Source organism: Cryptomeria japonica, chromosome 4, assembly GCF_030272615.1.
Source record: "Cryptomeria japonica chromosome 4, Sugi_1.0, whole genome shotgun sequence".
Lineage (NCBI taxonomy): Eukaryota > Viridiplantae > Streptophyta > Pinopsida > Cupressales > Cupressaceae > Cryptomeria > Cryptomeria japonica.
In genome coordinates this window covers 57,651,734-57,660,797 of record NC_081408.1, presented here as the reverse complement: position 1 = coordinate 57,660,797, position 9,064 = coordinate 57,651,734, and positions in this window count along the sequence as shown.

Below are 9,064 nucleotides of genomic sequence, written 5' to 3'. Positions count from 1 at the left end.
CATGATAAGTTTGATCCAAGTTCTGAGACATGTAGAGATTGGAGTGACATGATTGATCTCTCAATTGTGATGACATGGCTTCGTAAGAAGGTTGAGACCTCATTTCAACAAACATGTCACTATGAAATGCAACTAATGGGATTGACAAATGCAACCTAAAGGATGACAATGCAACTTAATGTTTTTGTTGTTTTTCAAGATTTTGGACAAACTTTTGGAATGCAAATCTAACGACTCAACCTTGGGAAGTTGAAATGAAGCGAAGACCTTAAAGGACAAAAGACCAAATGACAATAGGACAAATTGACAATGTCTCACCTATATGCTTGGATACTAAGCTAGGTTTGACAAAAATGATATTAATGAAAGGACAAATTTTAGACAAGGTCAAGATTCCCTAACAACAACTTAGGGTTTATTCAAAGATTTGGATTACTCAAGTATGACAAAACCTAGTTTTGACACTATATGCAAAGGGACAATTACTATGCAAATGACCCTAATATGATATGATAATGACCTAAGCTTGATGAAGAGACCTAGGGTATGGAAATGTGACCTAATGTTATGAGGACAAGGATGCAAATGCAAATATATGACAATGTCAACGTAAGACAAAACCTAAGGTCGAATTATGAAATGGTATTACTCTAATGCAAGAGAACACATGCAAATGGATCACCCTTATTGATATGCAAAGGAGTATGACCTAGGTGAAACCTAACCCTGGGTAGTTGACAATGAATTTGCAAAATGCAGGACCTAGGATGAACCTAAATCTAAGTGACATGAATGTTGAGACAAGATTTTGAAAAATGTTTGACAACCATGTTTGAAGGTGTTTTGAACTTTGTTGAATGAAATACTCTTGTGTTTAACCTTGTTTTGGATCAATTTGTCTTGTTTTTGAAATGAGACACAACTCAACTTTTGACAAGCAAAGAAGACAAGATATTTTACCTTAGACTCAAGACAATCATGCTCATTCACACATTTCTTATGGTAGCTAGGACAGTAGGTACTTGAGAGGTAGACTTGTTATGAGATTCAAGGAGAATACATAGATGCTTGACCCCACGGGCTCCCCTCCATGGCACTCACTTCTCAGGGCAGCCAAGCATCAGTCCCCATGGAAATCTCCCCATGGCGAACTTAGTATCTCTTCCAAGTATCCGAACTCGTCCTTCTCAAGCAACTAGAAGGATTTTTGGCCTCTAAATACAAGGTGTTTAATAAGGATTTCTATTAAGCGTTACTCCTTGGTGTCATGCAAGCATGATTGAGACATAGGCCCACCAAGATACCAAACAAATGTAGTCGTGCAAGCACGATTTAGACCGTGAGGCCCTACTTAGATGTTGATATGAGAAAGAGTCCAAGGGTCATCACTTCCCAAGTAACTACAATTCCCACGTAAGCCTTCCTTCAAAGCTTTCGCCCATCAGGTATTTATTTATAGTGAGTTAGAATGCCAAGGTACTCTAGTTGTGCTCACTTTGGGTCGTTCCCTTCTCACGATTGTCACTTGCTTGCAAAAGAAAGCAAATGGTCGGGAAGGCAGACCCTCTAAAGGTAACAAACAATCCAAAACATGAGAATGGTATCGAAGATCTGGATTTCTGATCACCCTAAGAAGGATGAGAGCATACTCTCCTACTCCAGTGTCAAACTCGACAAGCAAAGTGAACACATGTTCATTCCATCCTACTTAGAAAACATACTAGGTGCCTAATTATGAAACACAAACACAAAGTTTGGTTGGAATATAAGGCAACCTGCAAAATCACCAAGTTAGAAGTTTGATTTATTTGGTCTTTGACTAGCGAACCTGCATAAGATTTGTTAGTAGTTTCATTCTCAGTCTTCGTCAAACGTAATGCCAAGGTGCTGCATAGAGAATCAATACCAAAGAAAACCAGAATACAAGAACAGAATGCAAAACAAAGTAATTTGCAAGTAAAAACACTGATTTTCACCTCTATTTCTGGCCTTACACAAGTGCAGAATGTCTTGACACAGGCACAGAATGCATTGACATAGGCGCAGAATGCCTTGACACAGGTGCAGGTCTCCTTAACACAGGCACAGATCCCTTCTACACAAGCGCACAATGCCTCAACATAGGCGCAGAAGTGTCCAGAAAGCTTTGGGTCGCCCTGTTTCTTGAGTTTTTCACCTGCAAATCAGCTCAAAAGCACTCAAAAACACAGTTAAGGGGTTAAGTTCACGTCGGGTTCACCAATTAATGTAGATAGGAATTCAAGAAAACATCAAAGCAAATGACAAATTAGACTAGTTCAATCACGAAAACTAAATTGCAATGATAACAATCCTAAAAACATTCAATAGAGATATGAAAACAAGACATTCAAATCAAATGCAAACCGTCATAAATGTGAATATCTCCTCCATAATTCTCCATTGTCCTTCTTTCTCCTTCAGATTGCTTTGTTTGTGGATCTCACCTACAAATGCAAAGGTATAGCATGAAAGCAAGATTGACAAGACGAGATGACAGCGTAAGGATACTAGAAGCGTGATTGATTGATCGGATCGGGATGATTGAAGAAATTCATCCAATTTATAGATAAATTGGAGAAAAGACAAGATTAGCATGAAGAAATTTGAAAGGAAATTTCAAATCAAAAATGACAAATATGACAAATTATGACAAAATTGACACTTTCTATGCAAGATTGATTGATTGACAAATTATGACAAAATTGACAAGGTTGCTATGCAAAATTGATTGATTGACAAATTATGACAAGATTGAAATGTCATTCCCATGAAATTAGGGGAAATAGGAGAAAATAGAAAATTAGATGAATTGGAAATTAGGAAATTAGAAATTAGAAAATTAGGTAAATTAATTAATAATTTTTCATTCATTAATTAATTCACAAAAAGAGAGAAGAATTTAGTTAGCCAATTAAATAAATATTTAATTGTGACAAGAAGACTTAGGATAAATAAATAAATTATTTAACCTTAGGAAATGAATTAGAAATGCAAGGACGACAATTAGGTCTTGACAAAAGATAATTGATGTCGATTCGATCATGATTCTGATTAACAAAGGACCAACGCTGACAAATGATTGAGATTGGTTTACAAACTAACCAAGATTGATAAAGAGACCAAATTGATAGGCGCCAATTGATGAGGAACAATGACTAATTGTTCCAAATTGATATGATTGAGAAGGACGAGGATCGATGACAAATCGATTGCAAAATGACAAGACTGAAAATGACAACGATCGCTGACAAATCGATCGCAAAATGACAAGATTGAAAATGACAATGATCGATGACAAATCGATCGCAAAAAGACAAGATTGAAAAATGACAAAACCCTAATTCTATCATCGATTAGGATTGACGATGTCCAAAATGAAATCGAATTGACGATAAAGACCAAGTGCGTAACATAGAAAAAATGTTAATGCGATGCAAAAACCCTAAAATAAGGCAATGCGCAAATGTTAAAGTATGACTCTGCAAGCGTTGACTATTTTTAGATGTCTACACCTATGTTAGCTCGAAACCAAACTACATATATGAGAACAATTTCCCACATACAAAGCCACATTGCCAACTGGACATAAACAATAAACATGCCTACCTTGACTGGCAAAAGAGAGTCAACTTTCAAAAATCAGATACCAAGAAAACCTCATATCACTGCAAGTATTTCAAAACTAAAATAGGAATTTCATTAGAACTTACATCACATAGATTAGCATTATTGTCAATAGCTAGATTAGCCAAAAAATCTGCTACTCTATTTATCTCTCTATAACAATGAGTAATGAAGAAAGAATCAAAGAATTCTAATTGCTAGAGAATATGATCAAGAAGATATTGCAACTACCAACAATGAGAGTTCCTTTTTAACACACTATGAATGATCACCAATGAATCCCCTTCAATAATGAGGTCTTTAATTCCTAGGGAAATAGCCAACTCCAAACCCAAAGACAAAGCCTTAAATTCAACAAAATTATTAGTCTTAATACCAATTGTGTGACACCTAGCTTGAACAATGCTTATATGATGGTCAAAAATCACCATACCTACCCCAGCCAAACCGAGATTTCCACATGAGGCTCCATCAAAGTTCAATTTAAACTTACCAAGAGGAGGAGGAAACCAAGAGGCCAACTTTCTTTTGTTTAAGGCATCCCCCTTTTTTAGAATTGATCCATGAGAGGGAACGACATATAACATTCTCCAAACCCTAGTCACCCTACTATCCCAATGTGAGAAGTGTGTGAGGTTTTCCAAATTCTTGCTTATATGCGACAAAGCAACCTCAGAAATGGACAATTCAATTTTCAGTAAGACCTCTAGAAGGGAAGAGCTAGTGTTTCTAAAAATCCTATTATTATGCTCTAACCAAACATTCCAAATTAAAATAGATGGAGAAATAACCCATAGACACGCATAAAAGGATGAAGTAAACAAAAATGGCCAAGAACTAAAGAAGGTAATCAGATCTTTTCCCATAACAAATGCCAAATTCAATTTATCAAACAACCACTACCAACATTGATATGTAAAGTCACAATGAAGAAAAAGATGAGAAAAGGATTCCAAGTTTTTATGACATAACACACAAGGGAAAGCAACAGTGATACCAAGCCTATCCAATCTCATGCCAGTAAGAACCATATCTTCAACTGCCAACCAGGCAAAAGCACCAGCTTTTGGCAAGCAGGCCAAGTGCCAAAAAAATCTTATAAGGCCAAGAAGGAAGATCGTTCTTTCTCATAAGGAAATTATAACCATCCTTCACTGTATATTTACTAGAAATATTCTTAGCCCAAACCAGTTCATCCTCATATTCAGAGAGAATAACCACCCTTTCACTCAAGGCCTTGGTATACTACATTTTCAATTCATGATCAATATCCAAAAAGTCAATAGATTTCCATTTAGCCAACCTCACATTTCCACTATGTATTATTGTAAAGCGGAAAAATCGAACCCTAGTCGTTCTCCCCTCCCCAACTCCGAGGAGAGAGAAGGGAGAGTCACTAGGGTTGATGGTTTTCACTTAGGAGGGACTTTACATTCAAAAGAGGGGTTGAAACCCACAAGATCCAATCCCACGCAATGCAAGATTGGATTCTATATGAGTTTCAAGGGTTGTGATAGCAAGGATACCCTCTTTTGTAAAGAATGTAGATAGAAAGATTAAGCTAGGAATGCATAGAAAGTGAGAAAGATTCGCTTATAAACTGAGATAGGGATATAGGATGAAGCTGCGGACCTGGAATTAGCTGTACAATGTCGATACGGCGTTGTCCTGCAAATTTGAGCAAAATTTGACGAGACGATGGCGCCCGGCGTGCACACGGTCCTCCGAAAAATCCGCGAAACGAAGGGGGATCTGTTCGTCTTTGCACAAGGATTCCAGATCTTCAATTTCAGCCGCGTACCTGCAACCTACACACAGAAAAGCGAAGACGATTGGGGGGTTAGGGATTAGGGGTTTGCCCTTAGGTCAAACCCCGGTTTTGGAATTAACCAAGAAATGAGAAATGTTGTAAATGTAATGTAAAACAAGTACTAATACCTTGTTGTAAGGATGTTTGTATCCTTATATGCGAAGGTATAGATGTTGTTGTTTGTTGTATGTTGTATGTTGTAGCATGTAATGTGTTGTAAGTGATCTCCTCTTCAATGGTTGAATCCTTGTCTTGAATGCAACACTTAGCCTTGAATGGAGACTTAGAATGATCAATTGCTTGAAGGAATGCTTGAATGCTTGAATATCGTTTCCCACTTTTTCCATCCTCCCCAAAATGAGAGAGGAAAAGTAGTTTATATACTTGCCAATTAGGGTTACAAGACTGATTTTCCCGACCTTAGGCCGACCAGGAAATATTATTTTCCAAATTGCAAACAAAAAGGCCCGAAGTCCCATAGGAGACCGGGCCCAAAATAGGGCCAGGGACCAGGGCGCTGGGCACCATGGTCCTGGGGGACCAGGGCGCTGGGCGCTCTGGTCCCACCTCCCGGGACAGCAGGGTGCAAAGGAGGATCAGGCCAAGGTGCAAGAAAATGCAGTTTTTGGTGTCGTGAGCAAGTTTCGGGGTCTCCATTCAGGTTTAGTGTTGCGTCGCCATCGTGAAGACCCAAATGCGGTCGAAATTGCAAGTGTCGCAATTTTAGGACGCTACATTTAGCCCCCACTTTAGCGGGAGTATAAGCGTACGCCAATACTTCCGGTAAAGTACAAGGAAACAACATTGAAAAACTTTCACCATGTCAAGGAGGCAAGATACACCAAGCCCCCAGTGGACTAAGGATCTTACGACTTCGATTGACAAAGTAAAAGGGAAGATCATGAGGGAGAACCATGACTGTCAGTAGTAAGGTTCCCTCACTATGAGTCATGCAAGAAAGATATCAAAAATTTTCAAGGCAAGGCTAAATTTGCCAAGAAATTTTCAAGTATCTTGAAAAGATATGAACGGGATGTATGCCCCCCTACGTTAAAGCGATCGCACACGCCTCACCGGGGGTGATTGCTTTAAGGTAGTGATACATATAAGAAATGAGAAAGGAGCACGTTATCACAAGGATTTAGCCCCCAAGTGTGAGATAAGCCCAAGGATAATAGACACAAAACACAAAGCACAAGGTGACTTTGCTTTCCTCGAGGTCAGTATGCTGTATGATAATTCATGTATATCATATGTATGTATGCATAATTGTTCTTCATTCCCCAATCAAGGAAGGTCACCTAGAAGAAGGGAACACATGTGTCTTTTGAGTCAACATGAGAGAGATCAAGAGATCTCAATGCTTTGCATCGTCCTCAAGTAGACAACACTAAGGACAACAAATAGAAGAATGAGAATAACACATAGAAGAAGTAACAAAAGAGAGGGGGAGAGAATCTGCTATGCTAATGAAACTAGTCTAGCACGTCATCTACCCCCCGATCTTACTGATCAATGTTTCGGGAAGGTAGGGAACACGCTAGAGGAGGAACATCCAACACAGCAGATGGAGCTATCACAAGATCCAAACAAGGGCTATGTTCATATCCCAAGCCACGGTGTTCTTGTCTAGGAGCTAGGATAAGTGCTTTAGAAAATTCATTAGATAAATGGTTATCAATATCAACAAGTTCATATTCACTATCAGAATGAACAGGAGAAGTAGCATTTTCATCATGAATAACATTTTCATCTATATCATCATCAAGATTTATAAAAATAGGATCTTTAACTCGCACAGGATCAAGATCATCATGCATCTTATGTTTAGGAGATTTTGGCTCAATCGTCGGCTGAGGAGAAAATGGAATAATGCTTGTTGAAGGTGTTTTTGGGGATTGCAAAGTTTGAGAGGCAGCTGCCTGAGCTCTAAGACGACGCTTTCGTCGGCGTTCACGTGCAGAACGATTTCGTCTAGTCTTAGTAGGAAGTTGAGAAGATTGAGGAGGAGGAATGTTCTCATCCTTATCACTTGGGTGTTTAGGTTGTGGTCTCTTAGGTTGAATAATAGGAGAAGAGGAAAGTCTCTTCTCTCCATAAGAGGAAGGAGGAGGAACTGCTCCATATAAGGGAGGAATATTTGGTTTAGGAAGGAGACCAAGTCCATCATGACGAGGAGGTATAGGTCTACCTTTAGAAGGTTTATTAGATATAGACATAGTCACATCCATAGGAATAGGTTGGGAATCTTCTTGAGGAAAGACATTGGTTTTATCTTTCAAAGGAAGAACTTCCTTCTCAAGAACGATAGGAATGTCAAGTTTGGGTGTTCTAGGTTCACTTAGAGATAGGATCATATCTTTTTTCCACTTTTGATAAGATTTGAAAAGATGATCACTTCGCGGAGGAAGAGATTGGAATTGTTTAGGCCAAAAGTAATCAATAGGAACGCTAGAAGTTCTTTCAAGTGGTTTAAAGAGACTATGATTGATAGTAACAACTTCACCATTATGGGGAAATTTCAAGCACTTATGAATATAAGAAGCAATAGCTTTCATGGAAGATAGCCAAGGATAGCCTAGCTTCACACGAAATTGTTCGGATGATGGAATAATAGCAAAGTCCACATCAAGGGATTTGTTGTGGACCTCAATAGGTAATGTAATAGAACCAATTGTAGGAGAAGAAAATGCATCAAATAATTTCACAATCACATCTGTTTTGTCATAGATCACTTGATTCAATTGCAAAGTAAAAAGAAATTCTTCAGTAATAACATTAACCATGCACGAAGGATCAATAAGCACTCCACGGCAAGGTGTGTTTTTGACTTTTGCAACTATATATAAAGGACCGTCAGGTGCCCTGATAGTTTCACTGGAATCAAATGTGATGGAAGGTTCTTTAGGGATTTTCTGTTGCTCCACAAAGTTAATCACATTCGGAGTCATAGACACAAGATCATCAGGTGAGACAGAGGAATCAGTAGTATCAATCACATTAGAGGTATGAGAAGGCAATGGATCAGTAAAAATCTGAAGATTTTGGTTAGGAGGAGCTACAGATGTGTTGCCTTTATCATTCACTCCAGAAACAGAGATAGTATTATTATCAATCAAATCTTGAATTTTCCCCTTTAAAGCAAAACATTTTTCAGTATCATGCCCAGGTTGATGATGAAATTGACAAAAAGATTTGTTCTCAAAATAGGGTGAATTAATCTTTGCAGGATCAATTTGCCTTATAGGAGGAAGAGTAAGCACATTTTGTTCCAATAACTTATTCATAATACTATGCAATGATTCATTCAAAGGAGTAAACTTTCTTTCTTTCTTGAAAAACTTAGAAATAGGAGACACACCTGATGCTGCATTCACATTGTTGTTGATGATGTTTTCATTGAATTTAATGGACTCTCTGTTCAGTTTAAACTTCCCAAATGGTTGTTGACTACTATCACCCTTATCACTCGGAGCCATAGGATGTGATTGTTCCATTTGACTCACAGTCAGTTGATAATTGTGAAGAGTTGCGCACAACTGTTGGAAAGAAGTAAACTCAGAAAACAGGAGTTTTTCTCTAATGTCTTTTTGTAAATTAGAAATAAAT